Below are 22,362 nucleotides of genomic sequence, written 5' to 3'. Positions count from 1 at the left end.
CCAAAGCGTCAAGATTGAGGTTGCCAGATTTTTATATCGCAGAGACTGTCATGATAACGTTTAGTGCGCGATGTGAATCACGTGGAGCATTGAGTTTCCACGAGCGGGTAGTTTGAATTCACGCACCAAGAATCATTAAATATCTTCGTAAGGAATTGATATCGGTAATTTTCGTTGTGCGCATCATGTTTTACGTGAAATTTTCGTTTCGAAACATGTATCAGAATATTGAAATCGTACCTTGTCTAGTAGTCCATTTAATATCTGTATAGACTAAGGCCTTGTTTATGTAGACGGTCACTGTCGTAGAATATCTGCGGTATATGAATCACCGTTTTTCCTACAAAATAACGTAACAAAATCTCTAAGTTGCAACATTTTTACACGAAAATTGCAATTTTACGTAAAAACTGTTTGTAAAATGTAACCGAAAATTTCACTGATTCTTCTCCTGATTATACGCAAGAATCATCACAATTTTTGACAGAAATTGCAAAGTCATTTTCTTGTAAAAAAACAAATTGTTTGTGCCAATTTTTTAACCTTGGAATGGAGTTAAACGCCCTTTCGTCTAAAATTTGATTGACAGCTTAAAGGTCTTGAAAAATCCCCGAATTTACTATCTGCGAAGGATATTCCACTTTTTACTATTGTTTGATCGCGTACTAAAAACAACACGTTAACAAAGCCATTACCATTCTCAATGGTGGACTCCATCGGCATCGATGAACTTTTACTGCCCACCAATACGATTGATCGTATCTCGTTTTATGGTGTCACATCACACCAGAGAGAGAGGGTGTTAGGCAGATTTACGAGGTGCCCTTCACCGCCTAATTTATTGACAGGCATGCCCCATCTGTCGCACAGAGGGGAAACTCTCTATGAAAATTTAGGACCTGCCAAATTTCTGTCAATGAAATACAATTTTTTTAAAATAATTTAAGCATATTTTCCTTTGAATATTTTACCAAATTTCATTCTAATTTTAATTTAACGTGGCCAGAAATTTCAAAGGGTAATATTCAAAATTTCTCTTGAGGAGGAATATTTTATTACAGGAAATTTGGCAATGTCCGATTGTTCAAAGGCGATTGTTCCTTACTGATTAATTATTACCGCCAAGTTTGAGTATGTATTGAAGACTTGTGTATATTTTGTCCTCTGATCCGCGCTTACTCCAATAAAATCGAAGGCACACGCCTTCCATCTCAAGCTGAAAGGACATCTTATTTTCTAGTGGTCCATTTGCCTCTGAGCGTTTGGAGTCACGGTAAAAACACAAGTTTAACATAAGTTTGCTACGATTTTTTAGCAGAGTGTTCCACATACATTTCTCACGGAATGAAGCTGAAAAGATCTTTTGTAATATTTTTAAAACGATGAAATGTTTCAGAGAAGTTTCTTTCAATTGGACGTATTTCTGTCAAACGGAACTATGTGCATTAACTCATGAGCTCTGGGACCCATAAGAAGACATGCATACCAGGGCTCACGTCATAATGCACATAGTTCCGTTTGATAGAAATACGTCTAATTGTGGAAAAAACCAAAACATCTCAGAAACGCCTATGTACGTTTGAGGAGCTTAAAATGCTTAGAGCTTAAAGTCATTTTTCAATCATTTCAAAACATTATTGAAACGTCCGGATACATTTCATTTAAACGCATTTAAAGTGTTAAAAACATTTTATATTTATTTTGAAGATATGCTTCAGTGGTTTTATAAAACCATGTTTGCAATATGAATGAAAAAATATCCCCTTTATAATTTTAACATTTACTTTTAAAAATGAAGTCTTCAAAACAAGTATCTGTATTTCTACATTTAAACCCAAAAATAAAAAAAAAATATGTTATTAATATTTTAAAGAGGTTCTTTAAAACTACGGATACCCAGGTTGTTTTCTAAAATTGCTTAATACTAGTTGATAATTATTTCTCAAAAATTTGTTTTTCAAAGATTAAAATAAAATGTCTCCAAAACAAACTTTTTTCCAGTGTGTTATTAGGATGAACGATTTGAAAAAAAAATGACTTCTCAGCTGATAAAGCTGTAATTTGATAGATATTACCACAGGAATCTTAACCGCACCAGACGTAGCCTAATTTCTTCCTACTTTTTATTTTTCTACCAGAACTTTCCGCGGGACATTTTAATTTAACATTTTTGCAGCGGATTCTTTATAATACAGGAAAAGTTCACGGAAGGATTCAAAGAGGCATGTTTTTTTAGTTCTCTGTTAAAGAAAATAAACCATGAGAGGAAAGTGGGCAAAGTGAATCAACATCAATTTAAACAGGGATGAGGCTTAATTTTGCTCAACCCCGTCAAAAGTGCAATTATTTTTTGAACTTCTCGTAGGCGGTGGAATGAAAAATAAACCATCCCATTCTCACACGGCGTTCCATCGTCAGGCCGAATCTCAAGTTCTCATTTTAAGGGCTCATCTTTGCCAAGAGGATCCATCACTTGCCTTAAGGTTTGCCTTAAGGTTATTCCAGTTCTTAAAAGTAGTTGCGCAGGATAGTGAGTTAACTACCCTGAGCCTTTTTGCGGGTTCTCTCTCGCGTTTGATGAGTTCATAATTTCGAAAGAGGATAAGGGCGAGAGGTGGAAGGGGTAGGGACAAGAAGTTGACGGTTCCATCGTGCCAAGAGATGTGTGAAAGAGCTGCTCACGTGAAGCGCTTGAACTTTCGACTTTCGCAACTTTGTGCGATCGCTTGAGCGGTTAGCGGGCCGCGGGCATTGACGATTTGCCAGATCGCCTGCTCCTCACGAACTCATATCATGCGTCGATGATGTTTATTGAATGGGAAAGTTGCTCGTGAAAGTCAACATTCGACACAGGAGGGTACACAGTTGAAAGTCCGTGTCTGTGGTTACTTAGGGATACTTTGGATTACTTTGAGTTACTTCTTGAGTGCTTGGTTGATGGACCAAATTTTTGGTTACATTAATCGAGACTGTAGGTTGTCTGGACTGGAGAAAGTGTCATGCCTAACTCTTCCGTACTAAGGAAGAACACCATATAAACCTTCTGACATTGCCAAATTTCCTATGATAAAACACGAATTTCCTGGTAAACTTAAGAATATTTTTCTTCCAATTTTTCAGATAATTTTGTTCGCGATGCCACCTAGAGCTCCTGAAACTTTCAAAGCAAAATTTTCATAACTTTCCTTCAGAATGAACATTTCATCGAAGGAAATTTGGCAACTCTCAAATGTTCATACGGCGTTCCTCTTTAGTGCGGCAGAACTGACACTGCTCCATACAATTAGTGGCCAAGCGTGAATGATCGATTATTGACATTTTTCCTTTCAGAGCTATGGTAAAAGGTCGATTTTTAAGGGTTTCCTTGCGAACAACCTGTTTATTGATTCTTCTCTATGGGTTTACATGGCAGATATATCGATCTATCGCAAAGCACGGCACGCCACGGACTGAAACGTCTTGGAGCAACCTGGAGGTTTCGGTTAATTCGATAAAAAAAAATGTATTTGTTCAACCGAATCATTTCGGTTAATCTAACGGCGAGATAAGCAACACACTGTAAATATAAACATGGAAATTTTTAGCTGAAATTTTTAGCAACATTTGGTTCCATTTTTTCAGCTACTCGTCATTTTTCTCCAATTTTGAGATCGCAATTCTGTTGTCAGGAGACTAAAGCACTCATTTACCAATTTTAACAAAGAAGTTCAACGGAATAAAGGCGTGTTTTTTTAGAGAGAAAACTTCGCATTCGATACTGATATCGAAACTGCACTCGAATGCGATATTTTCCCTCTAAAAAAACCACACTTTTATTACGTTGAATTTCTTTGTTAAAATTGGTAAGTGAGTGCTCTAGTATCCTGACAACAGAATTGCGATCTCAAAATTGGAGAAAAATGACAAATGACTGAAAAAATGAAACCAATAGATGCGATATATCGCATGCCGTTCTGACACAAAATATGGCGTCAATCGAATCACCTTAAATCAGAAAGGATTTCTTTTTATTTAAAAACCTGTCTTTTAGCGGGTGTCGAAAAATAATAATTCAAAAACCCAGCCCTAAAAGTCAACCATGATATAATCCGAAACCCCGACCATCGCAACTGACCCGCCGCGCTTTGCGTAGCTCGGAGACAGTTTTCGGTTAGGTGCTTAACGAAAACAATCAGAGGATGAATCTGCGAGAGAGCGACCCATATCCGTAACTTGTTTATGCGAAATTCCCAGAACCCAACCCCTGCCCCCCCCCCCCCCGTAACCCCCCCCCCCCCCCCCCACGGGCCCTGCGGCCGCAGACTCAGTAGCGGTGCAGCGAGGCGCATCCCCGAAGTTGTAAGCCGAGGCGGCGAGCACTGACAGGTCTGCAAATCTTGGCCTCAATTTGTTTGCGCCAAAGTTTACGGACTCCACTGTGTAACTTATAATAGACGTCTTACGTAGTTTGTTGCTTTGTTTGAAGCGCGCGCCGCCGAGCTCTCGCCGACTCCCGGCCCCGATGAGTTCAGCCAAATTTCAGCCGAATTTCAGTCGAATTTCAGTTCGGAGGGTCGATCGGACGGCGCACATTGGATCGAGTCAATGGGAAAGGTCCGACATGATTTATAAACTTTTTAGAAGCGTATATCTTCATTGATATAAAATGTTGATGTTTTAAGGTGATTCGATGGACGCCATATTTTGTGTCAGAACGACATGCGATATACCGCATCAGTTGGTTCCATTTTTTCAACTACTTGTCATTCTCCTTGAATTTTGAGATCGCAATTATGTTGTTAGGAGACCAAAGAATACACTTTCCAATTTTGACAAACAAATTCAATGTAATAAATGCGCGGTTTTTTTCGAGGAAAAATATAGCCGTCGATACTGGTATCGGAACTGCACTCGAATGCGATATTTTTCCTCTGAAAAACCCACGCCTTTATTACGTTGAATTTCTTTGTCAAAATTGGTAGGTGAATTCTTTAGTCTACTGACAACAGAATCGCGATCTCAAAATTCGAGAAAAATGACGAGTAGCTGAAAACATGGAACTAATTGATGCGATATATCGCATGCCGTTCTGACACAAAGTATGGCGTCCATCAAATCACCTTAAAAGTAGTTTCGTTGGTTTTCTCGTTATATTTTCTACACAAAGCACACCTTAAAATTAAAATTTTAACGAGATAAACGTAAAATTTTACAGTTTTTGTCAAAAATTTATTGTCCAACGTGTTCCAAAGACTCGTTCCACCGTGCGGCGACTCAATCTGCCGTACTAAGGAAGAACGTCGTATGAGCCATCAGGCGTGGCCAAATTCCCTTCAATAAATCTTAAATTTTCAGGAAAAGTTGTGAGTGTTTCTCCTCCGAGTTTCTAGAGGTTTTCATGCGTAATTTGACGTATAAAGTCTGAGAATTTCAAAGAAAAATTGTCATAACTTTCCTCAAAAATGAATTTTTTCCTAAAGGCAATTTGACAACATTCGAATGCTCATACGGCGTTTTTACTTAGCACGAAGCAATCTCGCTAACGGGGAAGTTTAGTTGCTGTGGGCGACGATCGGGTCGGCAAAGAACCGCATTAGAACCAAACCGCGAGTTATTCTTGTAAAGCTACGCAATCTTAGGTGCGGTTGTAGAAATTTCCAACTCATGACTTGAGACCAACGTTCAGGTTTAGTTTCTGGCCGATATTTTAAGGCATTAATCGAATGGACCACTAGACAAGGTACGAATTAGGATTCGTAGGATTCGAAAACGTAAAGGATTCTGATACGTGTTTCTTAACCAAAATTTTACGCAAAACACGATTCGCGCAACGAAAATGACTGAAACCAACTCCTAACGCAGATATTAAAGTTTTTATTTCACATTGGTTACGAGGAATTTGAACTGCCCGCTCACAAGAAACTGAAAGCTCTACGTGAGTCAAATCGCGCACTAACGGTTTCAGCAATCTTCTCAATCGAGCAATGTTCAATTCCCATCATCGAGCAATATTCATTTCCCACCATGTGTTTTTCAAACTATATGTAATTTGCTATGGCTGAGCCAAAACGTCAAGATTGCGGTTGCCTGATTTTCATATCGCAGAGACTGTCATGATAAACGTTTAGCGCGTGATGTGAATCACGTAGAGCATGGAGTTTTCATGAGCGGGTGGTTTGAATTCACGCAATGAATTTTTGAATATCTTCGTAAGGAGTTGATTTCGGTCATTTTAGTTGTGCGCATCGTGTTCTACGTGCAATTTTGGTTAAGAAGCATGTATCAGAATGCTGAAATTCGTACCTTGTCTACAGGGTCGGATTAAGGGGGTGGCCACATGGGCCGCGGCCCATGGCGGTAAAATGTGGGGGGGGCGGCAAATTTCGCAAACTTTTTGACTGTATGTATCAAAAAAAGAGAGAAAAAAATCGGATTCAGAAAATAAATTATTAACGAGAAAAGGCGACAAAATCTCTCATTTCCTGGGAGTTAAAGTATAGTAGTTTCTAATTTTGTCGTCTTTCGGTGATACAATACACAACACCTTTAATTAGTCGAATTAAGAGAGAAACCAAACACGCATTTGACCTGGAGTGGAGCGGCGGCGCGGCGGTCGGCATGAAGCGCATAGCGCCTACAAGACTGCATGAATACTTCACGCATTGCGTCAAACACACTGCGGTCAGCAGCAGGTGGCTTGAAACGCATAGCGCCTACAAGACTACATGAATACTTCACGCATTGCGCCAAACAGTGCGGTCAGCAGCGGTCGGCGTGAAACGCATAGCGCCTACAAGACTGCATGAATACTTCACGCATTGCGCTAACACAGTGCGGTCGGCGCAGCAGCGGAAGTTGAAATTATTAATCACACTTATGTTTGTTCTTTCACAATTTTTTCGTTCGTTTTTTATAAATGGAAGGCCTTGTCCAAATAGGGATGGCTCTTAGCAAGGCGAGCTTTTGCGAATTAGGTCAGAATTACTAAGCCAATCGCACAACTCTTTGGCCATGAGTCATCATCAGACAAATCTGAGCATTGGCTTCCGCGAGTAACTTACACTTTGCGGGAGAGCAGTGAGATGGCTCTAAGTTACTCATCAAACATCATAAAACAAGCAGTAACGTTGTTGACCTCCAAATTTAAGTTTCCCCTCACTTGCTTACAATGCTTCGATTATTATTGCGGGGCTCGTGAAATATAAGCAAAAAGGAACCAGCGCGATTGCAGTGTTGTAAAAATGTTGCTTCTTCATTATTATCGGTAAAATCTCTCAAAATAGCAAGTAGTTGTTCCTTCTCATGAACAAATTTGTAATGTTAAAGGAAAACAATTGTGTAAATTTTAATAGTGTACATTAATGTTAAGTATTTTCCAAATAAAATAAGTTGCACGATTTTGAAAACACCGGAATCGCGCTGGTACCTTCGTGCTAAATGTATTCCATGTTATCTCTGGTTGCTCCATTGAGTCAAATATTGATCTCAATTTTTTTCAGTTTAGCGGCTTACCAGCATCGTCGTTTTAAGGGAAAACGTCGTATGAGCCTTCAAGCGTTGCCCAATTTTCTTTAGTAAATCACGAATTTTCGGCAAAATTTGTAAATATTTTTCTTCCAAATTTCAGATAACTTTGTTCCTAATTTTACTTAAAATTCCTGCAAATTTCAAGAAAAAATATCCATAGCTTTCCTCCAAAATAAACGTTTAATCGAAGGGAATTTGGCAATTCTCGAATGTTCCTATGTCGTTCTTCTCTAGCACGACAGAGCAGACGAATACCGCCTTCAATTTTTTGTTTATGCAACCCGGATAATCATCGAGCAGGAATGGTTGCGTCTCGCCTCTAGCTTTATCGCCACGTCTTCACTCGGGCTAACCGCTGTTAGACGGGAACGCTCTCGGAAACTTTGAGTCGCTTCAGTTTCGTTAATTTTCCAACCTCGTTTCACAGCACTTGGGTCGTGGTAACTCGAGACGATTAAGTGAGGAGACGTTGCGGTCTTGCAAGCACCTCTCATCTCATCCTCTCGGCTAGCCAAAGCGGGTTCTCGAAAATATTTCGTCCCCGAGAATGGATTCGACCCGCAGGTGTTATCTTGAGGTAATACCCGTCATCGAGGAGTCTGCCATTTCTCCGCCGGGCGGCAAAAACCGCGTTCGGGCGATTCGGCTCTTGGTGGAGTTACGCGGGTTTGCAGCTCCGCGCTGATGGGCTCTCATCAACGTGCATGGCCGATGAACGGAGGCAATAGAGCCGGCGCTGTTGTGCTCTCATTGTCCGCATTCTGATCATTCCGTCGTCGGTGCTTTGTTGGAGGGGGGGTGGGGGATGGGGGATGGGGTGTGTTTTGTCGCGGGGTCTTGATTCGATTTCGGTGAGCTAATATCGGCGACCCCGTTCTCGCGTATCGTTTATTCACGAGGACCCCACTGCAATGAAACTGCGAAAAGAGCTTTCCTCTGACGGGTGTGTATGAATTCTAGATGTTTTTCCGTCCATGGAGCTGTTGCACAATTTTCTCTTGACTGGGTGGATTTAACCCGAATCAGCGTAATTGCATTTGGACCACGTTTAGCAGAAAGGAACTAAGCCACATCAGCCATCGCCAAATTTAACTCGGCAAATTAATATTTTGAAGGAGATATTTTGTACGAATTCCTTTGGAAATTTTAAGGAATGTGCTGCGTACCATAAAGAAATTCACTGAAATTTTAAAAAAAAAAACTCGCAAACCCGTTTTCATTTAAAAAAATTAAGTTGCCCGATTAAATTTGGCAATAACTGAAATGCCTTTGTTCCTTTCTGCTTAACGCGGTCCATTTCACGTTGCCCAATTTAGAAATCATTTTTAATCACCCATCTGGTGAAATATTTCTCAAATATCATTTCTGTTCCTATTTCTTTTATCATTGTAGGTAAAATCTTGGATGATGTCTAGCCATCTGCGATTGGACTACAATCTGCAATTGGGAACTACAATTTCTAGCTAAGTTCAGGAACAACGTATGAGGGGCTTGGAGGACAAGGAGGATATGTGCAGTCTTTGAAAAAATTCTGATATTGATGATTTCAAGTAAAACTAGTCTTGATGCATATTATGTAAAAATTCGCTCTCAAATTCTAATTTTTAAGCATCAAAAAGTCATTCCTTTTAAATTTTCTCCCAGCCATAAGGATCCATCTAATTGCGAAACTTCAAACATGTGCATTTCTCAAAATAGCAAAAACTGCTCTTATGCGCCGTGTCCTCCAAGCCCCTCATGTTTGCTGTTGGTTTCCTTACGGAGATAGGTGCTTTCGTGGGTGAGCCAGAAATTGTATTTTCTGATTGCAAAATGTAGTCCAATTATAACTTGCTCCTCATTCTTCTTTGGTGTTATGGGTTTGACTCCCTCTCTTTACCTTAATTAGTTAGTTAGTTAATTTATTTAGAGACATTCAGCATCTTAGGCTATTAATTTATTTTCAAAGAATATGAAAGATGAGTGCGTATACAAAAATTCAGATTTTTAAATTAAGAGAGGCAAAAAGTTTTAGTATTTTGGTCGTGATATTGGGTTCATCGCAAGTTAGTGGGTTTGTATTCCTTTCGACTGTTGGTAAGTAAATCTGTGAGATGAGATCCCTGAAGGCAGAGCAGTCCACAATCACGTGCTTGACGGTGAGAGGTGATAAATTGCAGAAGTTATAGATGGGTTTATCTTCTCTGCAGATGATGTGATTGTGACTGAAAAATGTGTACGGGATCTCTACAATACATATACCGGGTGTCCGTAAAGTAACTGAAAAGTGGGTATAATTTTTGAACCAAAAAAGATAGAAGGTCGCGGTTTGTGGCATTCTTCATCATCCAGAGGGGGAAATTTTTCGATGGGGGGTTTTTCTTGGTGGACCCCCCTGGGGGGCCCCAAGGGAGGGCAACTTTCAAAATTCAAATAGCAACCCCCATTTTTTTAGACATGGTTAAAAAGAACTTAAAAAGACAAGAAAAATGACGCAAATAAAATTAAAATCGGTTCACTCGTTCAAAAGTTACAGCCGGTCAAAATTTTAAATTGACCACTTTTCAAAAAATCACCGTTGAGCTCCAAATTACCGAAAAAACAAAAACAAACCTGGAATGAAAAGTTTGAAAACTGCCCTTTAAGGCAAGGAAAAACAACTGACGTTGTCACAAAATTGGATGGCATTGTTTCAAAATAAAATTTCGGAAAATTCAACATGGCGGCAAATTTGAGGAAACGCGAATAATAAAAATTCCAGAAACTGTTATCTTTCAAATACCCTCTAGTTTAAGGAAATCAATGGTATCAACTTTTTTTCCTTTATTTGGCCAAGTAAGAGCAATAATTTGCTGACTTTAAAGTTGTCAAGCGGGACGCCTTCAATCGTTGGAGTATGCGACATCACATGCACAGGATTAAGTGTGCTGTCAAAAAATGAAGCCGATGTGAAAAAGCGCTCCTCCTTTGGGATGCTTTAGTAATGTTCAAGGTCCTCATCCTCAAAAAAGAAGAAAAGAGAAATTAAGCAATTTTTTTTATTATTATTATTTTTTAAGGTGGAAGTTCTTATACCTGATGCTCTTTTATTCCGTCAAATGTTCAAAGTTATCTTCATTTTGCTGCAAACAATAGTAAATTTACAATAGTAATTGCCAACTAAATCAGAACGCAGTATGATCAAGAGAACTTAGCATACTGATTTCAGATTCGTAAATAGTGTTACCGATCAGATATTGCATCAGATATTACCTAAAATATCGGTTCCTCAAATCGTGAGGTTGAGGCTGTCAATAAGATAATCTCAACTCAGATAATAATCATGAGAAGAACGGCGTTTTCGGAATTGAAAGCGTAGCAGATATCCTTCTTGCCAACTTGGAGTGCCAGGAATTAGAGAATCACAATTATTCTTGCGTTTTCAATTTTCAGATAGAGAAATGTCAAAAATGTCAACCGCCCCTACCCCATCAGGATATACCATGTTTTTTTTGGCTCACCTAGTTTGTGGGTAAAAATTGCTTAATTTCTCTTTTCTTCTTTTTTGAGGATGAGGACCTTGAACATTACTAAAGCATCCCAAAGGAGGAGCGCTTTTTCACATCGGCTTCATTTTTTGACAGCACACTTAATCCTGTGCATGTGATGTCGCATACTCCAACGATTGAAGGCGTCCCGCTTGACAACTTTAAAGTCAGCAAATTATTGCTCTTACTTGGCCAAATAAAGGAAAAAAAGTTGATACCATTGATTTCCTTAAACTAGAGGGTATTTGAAAGATAACAGTTTCTGGAATTTTTATTATTCGCGTTTCCTCAAATTTGCCGCCATGTTGAATTTTCCGAAATTTTATTTTGAAACAATGCCATCCAATTTTGTGACAACGTCAGTTGTTTTTCCTTGCCTTAAAGGGCAGTTTTCAAACTTTTCATTCCAGGTTTGTTTTTGTTTTTTCGGTAATTTGGAGCTCAACGGTGATTTTTTGAAAAGTGGTCAATTTAAAATTTTGACCGGCTGTAACTTTTGAACGAGTGAACCGATTTTAATTTTATTTGCGTCATTTTTCTTGTCTTTTTAAGTTCTTTTTAACCATGTCTAAAAAAATGGGGGTTGCTATTTGAATTTTGAAAGTTGCCCTCCCTTGGGGCCCCCCAGGGGGGTCCACCAAGAAAACCCCCCATCGAAAAATTTCCCCCTCTGGATGATGAAGAATGCCACAAACCGCGACCTTCTATCTTTTTTGGTTCAAAAATTATACCCACTTTTCAGTTACTTTACGGACACCCGGTATGTATATCGTCTCCAGGGCCGGATTCACCTACTTGCCGCCCATGGGCCGCCTGTATTTTTTCGCCCCATTCTCATTCGTTTTGAAACATCAATAGATCGTATTCGATGGTTTGATGTATCGTTTGGTTCAAAACAATAGAACATAACCTCGAACAAAAATTTTAGGATTTAATTTGGAAAAGCTGAAAATGAGAAAATTCCTAACAATTTCACTTTTCATTGCCATTTGGTACTCGAGAGAATAAAAATTCGATCACGTGAGACCCATTACCTCAGATTTCTAAATTGACTTTTGAGGCTGTGATCATATTGTGTGCATATTGAACCAATCGATATCAATATAATCTCACCTGTGTGATCTGTCGAATACCATCTAGAAAAACAATCAAGTCAACGTGCCGGAGGGAGAGGGGTGTATGAAACGCGTTTACTCCTGTTGGGCACACTTTTTGTGAAAGCCGTGTCAACACCAACAAAAGTTCAGTTCCGTAAACCCATCCCTGTTTGGACAAGGCCTTCCATTTTTAAAAACGAACGAAAAAATTATGAAAGAACAAACATAAATGTGGTTAATAATTTTAATTTCCACCGCCGCGCTGACCGCACTGTGTTGGCGCAATGCGTGAAGTATTCAGGCAGTCTTGTAGGCGCTATGCGTTTCACGCCGACCGCTGCTGACCACACTGTTTGGCGCAATACGTGAAGTATTCATGCAGTCTTGTAGGCGCTATGCCTTTCAAGCCGACTGCTGCTTACCGCAGTGTGTTTGACGCAATGCGTGAAGTATTCATGCAGTCTTGTAGGCGCTATGCGTTTCATGCCGACCGCCTCACCGCTCCGTTACAGGTCAAATTTCGTGTTTGGTTTCTCTCTTGACTCGACTAACTGAAGGTGTTGTCTCTTGTATCACCGAAAAACGACAAAATTAGAAATTACTATACCTTCACTCTCAGGAAATGAGAGATTTCGTCGCCTTTTCTCATTTGTAATTTATTTTCTGAATCCGATTTTTTTCCTCTCTTTTTTTGATACCTACATTCAATAAGATTGCAAAATTTGCCGCCATGGGCCACGGCCCATGTGGCCACCCCCTTAATCCGGCCCTGATCATCTCTGAACTTAACCTAACCTAACCTAATCCATCATGTTTACTTTTCGACTCTAAAAGCACTCCAGTTCAATTGATACGTCTAGACTAGGAACTTGTAGGTGGACGAATTTAGAGCGAGGGCACTTTCTTAGCAGGGACAGCGTCATCCTACCAAAGGGACGGGATTTTTCAATAAAAATACGGCCGGGAGCCGAGGCGAGTGCCGAGTCGGAGTTTGCTTTGTGTCAGAGGAATGTCCAAGCCGGTCCCGACCCCCTCCTCCCATTCCCGGACCCCCCCCCCCCCCGGCCTGAGGATGACCCGTATCACGAGCCGCCAGGACCAAGTTTCAAGTTACGCTCCCCCCCCTTCGCGAGCCCCCTTCTTGAACCCCCCCGGATGCGGAAGCAGTCACTTGTGACCGGCGTCGTAGATCTCTGAAAAATTCCTCAAACTTGGGCCCGCGGAGAGGTTTCACTTTGAAAAGTAAGGGCAGTTTGCCGTCTTGCTGAGGAAAAGCGCGTGACTGTAAATGTTGCCGAATTTCTTTGAAAAAATACGACTTTTCTGGAAAACTTATGAACTGTGTTTTGTGGGGAACTTATGTTTTCTTTCATGTTTTTTGATAATTTTATTCGCAATTTAATATGAACTGTCTAAAAATTAGAACATAAAACAAGTTGGATTTTGCAATCGCTAGCGATAGCAATATTCGTCATGGGAACGTTAGCTTCTGGGATATGAAAATGTTAAGGTACAGTTCGTTTGTAGTATCTTCTGAATTGAAGGGGCTATGTAATTTTGTGTTGACATCTCTTTTTTAACATTTTTAATTATTTTCTTTGCATACAAGAAAGCTGTTATGTACCAATTATTTATTTTCGTTGGATTATATATGGTTTTCGGAAGTTAACGCATTTAAGTTTCAGGTTCGCTTTTTCGGCGTAAAGTATACATAAGGTGTCCCAAAAGCACCGGGACTTGTTCTGTAACTTCGAAAGTAAGATAGATACAGACATGACCTTGATTTCATTTTAAAGATCAACTCAATACCTATCGATTAAAACCAAGATCAGCTCAATCGGATAAAAATTGACCGAGTAATGGCAATTTGAAATCAGTGAGGAAAGTTTACCCCTACGGTTTTTAAGGAAGATTCTTCATCGCCGTGAATCGAAAAATCGGCCTGTAAAGTGATGCTTATTGTGTTTTTTGATTTTCGAGGTGTCATTTATCAACATTTTGTCAGTCTGGGAGGGGGGGGGGGAATTGGGAGTTTATGCCGATGATACGCTCGTGCTAGCAGCGTCGAAAAGTTACAGGGAGGCTCGTTTTAATGCTCAATCCCACCTAAATAGGATTAATAAATGGACTAACAAAGATAAAACAAAACTAAATGCGTCTAAGTCGGTAGAAATTGTGTTCACCAACAGACCTTTTGTTCACATTCCTCTTCATTTAGGAAATTCTGAAATTCCTCGCGACACAGTCGCCCGTTATTTAGGCCTCCATCTGGATTCCAGGCTCAAATGGGGTGCACACATAAAGAAAAAAGTCGAACAATTAAGACTTAAATTTCACGATATGCAGTGGCTGATAGGCCGCAAATCCAAGTTACCCTTAGAAACCAAAGTGCTCCTCTACAAGTCAATGTTGAGACCGGTTTGGAGTTATGGATGCCAGTTGTGGGGCTGCGCATCCAAATCTAACATTAAAAAGATAGAAATCATCCAAATGAAAATTTTACGAAGCATTTCAAAAGCCAGATGGTATGAGAGAAACGTGGATATTCGGGCTGATCTCAACATTGACTCTGTAGAGGACTACATAACAAAAATGTATAACTCTTATGAAAATAGGTTGCATTGGCACCCCAATCCTAAAGCGCTCGCACTTCTCGAAAAAGACCGATGCATCCGAAGATTAAAACGTCGTAAACCCCACGAGCTTGGAATCCAGGGGTTCTCAAAATTTTCCATCTTTTAAATCAATGAGCCTCCTTGCGCTTTTCGAACGCAATCAGGGGTTCTTGGGTCTTTGACCGATCTCGGTCTCCCACCGTCCAAGTTAAATCAAAAAGACATTTTTACTCTGAAGCAAAATTGTTTTTATTTTTCTCCTCACTACAAAGAGGGTGTATATCATATATTAATTTGTTTTAATATATTCCTAGTTACTTAGCTAAAACAAATATTCGTAACATAGTATAAGTTTATCTTATAAGTTAAATTTAAGTTTTTTACAGATGTATCAACATCTAAAAACCATCCTGTACATATTATATTTTGTGCAAATAAAAAAAAAAAAAAATCAACATTTTGTACCATCAAACACAACAGTTGACAGTGCGTATTATTGCAAAGTACTAAAGGAGTTGAGAATGCACATTTCCCGGAAACGGTCGGACTTGAAAGCTTCGTGGATACTCCATCAAGACAATGCGCGGCCTCACACATCGAGCTTAACACGTGAATTTATAAGTAAAAATGGAGTTGAAACAATCCCTCATCCCCCTTATAGCCCTGACTTGGCTCCATGTGATTTTTGGATGTTTCCTACGCTTAAAAAGGAGCTTCGCGGACGAAGATTCGTATCGAAGACCGAAATCCAGAATGCAATTCAAAACTTCTTCAACTCCATCCCAGAGGAAGAATTCAGGAAAACAATGTTGGATAAGTGGCAAGAGCGCATGAAAAAGTGCATCCGGTTTGATGGACGGTACTTTGAAAAGCAAAAGGAAGTTATGGAAGATTCGGAGGAAAGTGGATACGAATATTAACTTTTTGAATTCTGGTAAGGGAAAAATCTTCCTAAAAACCGTAGGGGTAAACTTTCCTCACTGATTTCAAATTGCCATAACTCGGTAAATTTTTATCCGATTGAGCTGATCTTGGTTTTAATCGATAGGTATTGAGTTGATCTTTAAAATGAGACCAAAATCATGTCTGTATCTATCATACTTTTGAAGTTACAGAACCAGTCCCGGTACTTTTGGGACACCCTACGTATGATATGTTTACTCTACACATATGCCCGAATACGCATCATAAGGGACCTATGTGCTTCCTAAGTTGCCAAGTATTAATTATTGTTAGATGATTGGTCTAAAACATTCAATACAACCAGTAAAAATTAAGTGTCCCCTACGAGATTCGAACCCCCGCTCGCACAAAAGAAGACTATTCTACCCGCTTGAGGATGGTGCCGTAGTCATCTGAGCCATCTCGTCGCACGGAGGAGCAGGGAAAAAAGAAAACAGTTAAGTGATCTCGGACGCTGAGCGGGGCTTCACAAAAGAAGTCCTTGAGACTTGGTCCACTGATGTGATATGTCAGGACGGAGTAAGCGCCTTTCTCTGTGAGACATTGTTTGCCTATGCCCCCATGTGTCTCAAGGTTCATCTCAACATGCATTTGCTATCGCGGCAGTAAACTGAGGCAATATTTCTGTATTCATGGATTAAATCCATCAATCGAGTTCTGATTTTGGCTCATATATCCGTAACGGGTCCTCCAGAGCAATTTTCCACCTTGTACGATGGTTATTATTTCTTTATATCTATGTTTAAAATTTGAGGTGGGATAATGGCGGCTTCTCAAGAGCAACGAGGTAGGCGATCTTTTGCACCAACGAACAGAAAACTGATGGCGAAAAATAACCAATCGGAACCTCCCAAAAAAAAGAATTTGCCTAAAAACGGAACTTCGTGGTTCTGCGCAGATTTACCAGTCAGACACGACATCTCAAGGTGGAAAAAAACTCGCTGAAAGCGAATTTTAGAAATCAACACAACTTGACGTAGAGACATGATTGGCTAAAAAATACAACGGTTTTTGATACATCGGAAAATCAACCAAAAATCGGAGACTGGGCGAAACGCTCAAGGTCGCAGAGGTATAGGGAATCCCATAGCGAAAGCAACGGAACGATTCTAATATCATGGGGAACTCCGTTCCCATGACAATATTTATAAAATAATAGAAATAATATAAACAAGATTTTGTGACCAGCGCAGCTGACACATTCGATGTCTCCAATAGTTCGCTCACAACAAAACAAACGCTCAGTTTTTATCGGGACAGCCTTTGTAAGTAAAAGTTAGCCTTTCTGGGGCATAAAATCGCCAAAAATATGGCAATATTGCGCTGCGCGTTAGGCAGTCTCATACTTGGCCTTTTACTGAAGACTGTTTCAATAATTATTTTCTCTCGGCCGCGCGCGGGAAAAGATGATGGATCTGATGAAAGGGGGTACGTGCGGCTTTATTTTCCTCATTCTCGAGATACTCTTGGTGTGGTTCGTGTCACTACTTCATTAGAACCGTCACAAAAAACGTAAACAAGGAACAAGGTGTGTAAAAAAACTCACGTAAAAATCAAGAGTGCTCTGCAGTGTTCAAAACTCACCTTTGAGTTTTAGGAGCCATGTGGCGCATCAAGCCCGATTTTTAGGCGCCATTGAAGATTTTTAGGGGCAAAATTGACTTTTTGCCTAAATATTACGGCGCATTTAGTGAAAAGTTAGACGCAAGATGTTTTCGTAACAGAACTAGTAAGTAGCTGTACCTTCGGGAAGACAAAGGCACTAAGAATGAAATCGTGAAGAATAGAAAAAGCAAGCTTTCACTTGTAGTGCTGAAAATTCTGAGTTTTTTCAATTCAAATAGATTTGTTTTTCTTTCTTTTTGTGACTTCCTGTGAAAATCCAGATTTTTAAGGGCCACGTTGGCGCAGAGCTTTCATTTTTTAGGCGCCATGGCCGATTTTTAGGCGCATTTGGCGCGTTGGTGCCTGTGACTGCTCTGTTCCCGGGATTCGCGCACCCCTTACTGGAGGTTTCCAAAGCGATTTGACTTCCAAAACACTCTCTGGACTCGAAAAATCACCCTCACCGCTACGATAATTCGATGAAAAAACTTCAAAATTACGACCGAGATAACGAAAAATGCAAAACAATAGAAGTCTGTTGCTTCTCAGAAAATTTGAAGGAAAAAAATATAACCAAGCCATCTTTGGGCATCGTGTACTCTGCTTTCTACGTCGTGTCCCTGTGAGGGGTTAGAGAGGAATCAGAAATGAAATTGAGCTGATAATTTTTTTGTCCACCCACCTATACTGCCGCGCAAAGGAAGAACGCCGTATGAACCTTTAGGCGTTGCCAAAGTTCCTTTAGTGAATCACGAATTTTCGGGAAAATTTGTACAAATCTTTCTTCCAACTTTTCTGATAATTTTTCTCGAAATTTTACCTCAAGCTATTGGAAATTTCTCACCGGAAAAAAGTGAAGTTAATTTAACATTCTTGATGTGAAAAAAGTGTGCGAGAACTTATATAATGCTGAATTACCCGCTACAGCAGTCACTTTAGCAGTTTCAAGATGTAAAACTAACTGCTGTGGCGGGTATTTCAGCATTTTTAAAGTTCTCGCGCACTTTTTTACATCCAGAATGTTAAATCAACTTCACTTCTTTGCCACTGATTCATAATTTTCCTCCAAAATAAACATTTTATCGAAAGAATGGAATAATCCATGCAGAACGTGCAAACATTTCAAAATCATGAGTTGAAAAACGCTAACTCTGTGAGTTTAAATATTAGAGCCTAAAACACAGCAGAGCAGCGTGCTGCCGGCACTAAATGCGCAATTGCGCACTGGCGCCTACAAACCTAAGTGGAAACTTCACGCTTTGCGCAATGCTTGAAGTATCCATTTAGGTTTGTAGGCGCCATTGCGATGGCCTGCCGGTCTCCCGCCTGGCCGCCGCAGCGTGCCACGGCGCCTCAAGCAACTGTTTCACAACAGATGTGTTGCACAGTATCATACGAAATTGAAGGCGCTCCAACATGTTAAGAATGACAGTCATCTTTTAAGAGTGCGGAGCTTTCCTCTCAAAATGAATCAAGATACTATGGCACAAAAAGAGAGCGGCCGCCCAAACGTTTACTGAGTCCTAGCATCCGGTACTAATAACGTTTAGCATAATTTTTGGATTTCATTAGAGAAAAAAGTGAGAAACAAAATCAATGCTATTTTCACCTGATCATATATGATGGACAGTTTGTTGACTGTAGATCGTAGTGTATGTATGACTGATATGACTCATCTATACATGACTTAACAATTTCGGGGTGAGTACTAGAGACTTTTTTGTTAGGAGACTTTCTGTAAATTAATTGGGTTGAATCACATTTGCTAAACCGATTTCCTAACACGTTTGTCATGAGACGTTACTGGGCAAATCTAAATTTTCTAAACATAACTTACTACATAACTTCTAAAAATATCACAAACAGCAGGACGGACCAGGAGACAGCGTATATATTTAAGTATTCTCATACATCTTCCTTAACTGAGTCGCTGAATGTCTTAAAATTATAATAACTAAGTAACTTAACCACAATTTCACGTGAAACTAAATTCGCGCTACGGAAATTGCTGATCGAAATTATCTCCTGACCAAGATATTTAATGTTTCTAGCCCGGTAGTTTGTAACTACCGGGCTAGTTGTGACCTCCACCGCGGTAGTTCTCGTAACTACCGCACGGTAGCTTGCGCTTTTATTTTTAACTAGCCTCTAGTTGTGTCGGCTACCCTATTTTTTTCCTTGTTGTGATTTTTGTGATCGGGCAATTCAAATTCCCCCTAAACAGTGTGAAATAATAATATTTCTAGTTATGTGACACGCAACTTTTTAAAAGGCTGATTTCTTGGCGTAGTTGATCATTTTCTTTATAATAAGCAATCTGAACGATTCGCAAGATGTCATAGCAGTTTATTATTTGAATACATTGGTAGACCCTGCTTGAATTTACGCCAAAAGCTTGTTATAGCTCAAACAAAAGTTTCAGTCCTCTATATCGAAAGTTTGCAACCGCCGATGTACCTTTCCTAGAATAAGTTCGCACGCAAGTCGCCCTAAATTTGAGTTGGGCATAAACAATTATTATCACACCAAATTTCTGAGTAAGCCTCACTGACGCATCCTCAAAAATTTAAAAACAAGAAAAGTCTATGATAAGATATTCAAAATTCGGTTTAACCTTATGATGTATATATGCCAACCGTAATGCAACTTTACGGTCCTCTCTTGATCCCAAAATGAGGAATACCACTCAAAACTTTTTTTTCGGTACGAGTTTTCCCGAGAGATTTTTCCGTAAAAATTCAAAAATTGGATTTTTCGACCCGACTCGTCAAAATTGTTCCGAAAAACGCCCCCCTGTAGAAGATCAAAATTCTCAAAAAAAAAAACAACCGTTCAGACGAATCACGAGAAATCTCCGATAAAATAACACAGCCGTAAAACTTCTGATAAACAGCGGTGGATTAGCAACTTCATCCCCTTTTTTACGATTATTTTTTCCGAGGGCGGGGGGAAGCGGCTCGGTTCGGTTGAAATCGGTCATAATCCAGGGAGCCCGGCGCGTGATGCCCCAGATAAGCCGCACAATAAAGATTTCCAAAAGCTCTCCCGGCTGACGTGATGCGCCCGCACTTACAGTTCCACCGTTAATCCATCACCCGAATCGGCAGAGCATCAAGTACCAACAATGAGATGAGAGCCATGCGTGCTGATAAAAACCTCCCCCCCTGCTCCGCCGTCCCGCGGGAAGTATAACCACACGGGGCAGGTGGGAAAGGAAGACGTTCGCCGAAGACGGGTCGGAGAAGCTTCTTAAGTAATCTTACGTGTCATTCCTCCTAATGTATGAGCCATTATTTTCGCGATGCCCTCCCCCTCCCCCCACCCCCGCGGTATCCGCTCCTTGTTTATTAGAGTTCCTTCCATGACGTCGTCGCAGGAGCGTTTTATTTCTTAGCGCACTTTTTCCCTCCTCCTCCCCCCCGATCCTACCCGCCCCCCTCCCTTTTCCGAGCGTGGCTCGTACGCGGGTGAGTATTTACTTCCTGTATTATTCAGCGTTTCCTCCTGGAGAGCAAGCGAGGGGCATCGTCTTGCATGTTTACGAGGCGGGTCGCGGTCGCTGGGGTTGTGTCGGGTCAGTGGTGCGGAGAGGCCTCCCCCTCGTTCGATGCGGGGGGGGGGACGGGTCTGGGCAGCCGAGGGGATGAAGTTGGCAACTCGGAGCTTCGTCAATTTGAATAAGATCATCGGTATCTATCGATTCTACATCTACACCGGGAAGAAAAAGTAACCGGCAATTTGGGTTAATGGTCTACTAGACAAGGTACGAATTTAAGCATTCTGATACACGTTTCTGAACCAGAATTTCACGTAAAACGCGATGCTTGCATCAAAAATTACTGAAATTAATTCCTAACTGAGATATTAATGTTTTAATTTTACATTGGTCACGGGGAGTTGAAATGGTTCGGTCACAAGCAACACAATATTCTACACGAGTCGCATCGCGCACCTCAACGGTTTTGGTAGGCTTTTCTATGGGAAATTGTTCATTTTCCACCCTTGACTGTTCCAAGTGTAAACAATTTGCTGTAGCTGAGCCAAAGCGTCAGGATTGAGATTGGCATATTTTCGCGTCGCAGAGACTGCCACTGTAACGTTCAGTTTGCAATCTGACGTACGTGTACAGACCATTGTGTGTTCATGGGAGGGAGTTTTGAATTCACGCGACAAGAAACATTAAATATCTTGGTTAGGAGCAAATTTCAGTGATTTTCGTTGCACGAATCGTGTTTTTCGTTAAATTTTGGTTAAAAAAACATGTATCAGAAAGCCTATCCTCGCAGCTTGTCTAGTGGTTCATTTAGGAGTGTATTTCAGACTTTCCCAGTGCGCTCATCGTGATTTTTGAGACCTTTACTTTCAGCAACTACTCTTCGTTTTGCTCTAGGTGAAGTTTGCAACAGGCCCATCCCTGAGCATAATCATGGTCAAAAATTTTAGCTTTAAAAATTTCCTTCAATTTACGAGGTAGGCAAAACACAATAATAGAGCACGAATAGTTGCCTACCCAGAAAATGTTACACGCTTCAGTCCGTATCATGTAATGTTTTAATCCTGGCCCTGTCTAGCGATGCATTAGCGAGCCCTCCATCTGGAAGTGGGTTAACGTTGCAATCGACGCGGTGTCGACAGGAATCACAGGAAAGAAATCACATGAATCCCGAACTCGCCATTTGATTTTACGGCCGATCCCAATCGCGGTAGTCGTTACTTCTACGACCGCGACGAGGACGAGAACGACGGAGACGGCACTTCAATCGGAAAACGAAACGCGCGACGAGATGCAGATATGAGAATCTACGGCCGCAACTCGCAAGCACAACAAAGATACCGAACGCCCGGCCCAGGAAGCGATAGGCACAGGGTGCTCCGGAAACAATTGACATGCAGAACACATTGAATATCCTAAAATGGGTCTGTTGCGAACAAGAGATACAGCCAACTGAATATACTTCTAAAGTGTAAATTCGCTCGAAAATCACGTTGGACTCGTCAGAAAAGTCTGAGATCCACTCCTTAGCGCGCAATCTGCGTAGTTTGTAACACGCTTTTTCAAGTTTCCCGGTT

The 22,362-nt window shown here is 40.5% G+C and overlaps 1 protein-coding gene across 1 annotated transcript in view; it reads left to right on the top strand.

Annotated features, from left to right (window-relative positions):
- The window catches only part of LOC109038362 (uncharacterized), a 378,939-nt gene that overhangs the window by 231,064 nt on the left and 125,513 nt on the right, over positions 1-22,362 (top strand). The gene's annotated exons all lie outside the window — the stretch shown is intronic.

This window comes from Bemisia tabaci, chromosome 8 (genome assembly GCF_918797505.1).
Source record: "Bemisia tabaci chromosome 8, PGI_BMITA_v3".
NCBI classification, from domain to species: domain Eukaryota; kingdom Metazoa; phylum Arthropoda; class Insecta; order Hemiptera; family Aleyrodidae; genus Bemisia; species Bemisia tabaci.
Note: the sequence above shows the minus strand (reverse complement) of the source record. Positions and strands in the feature narration are given on the sequence as shown.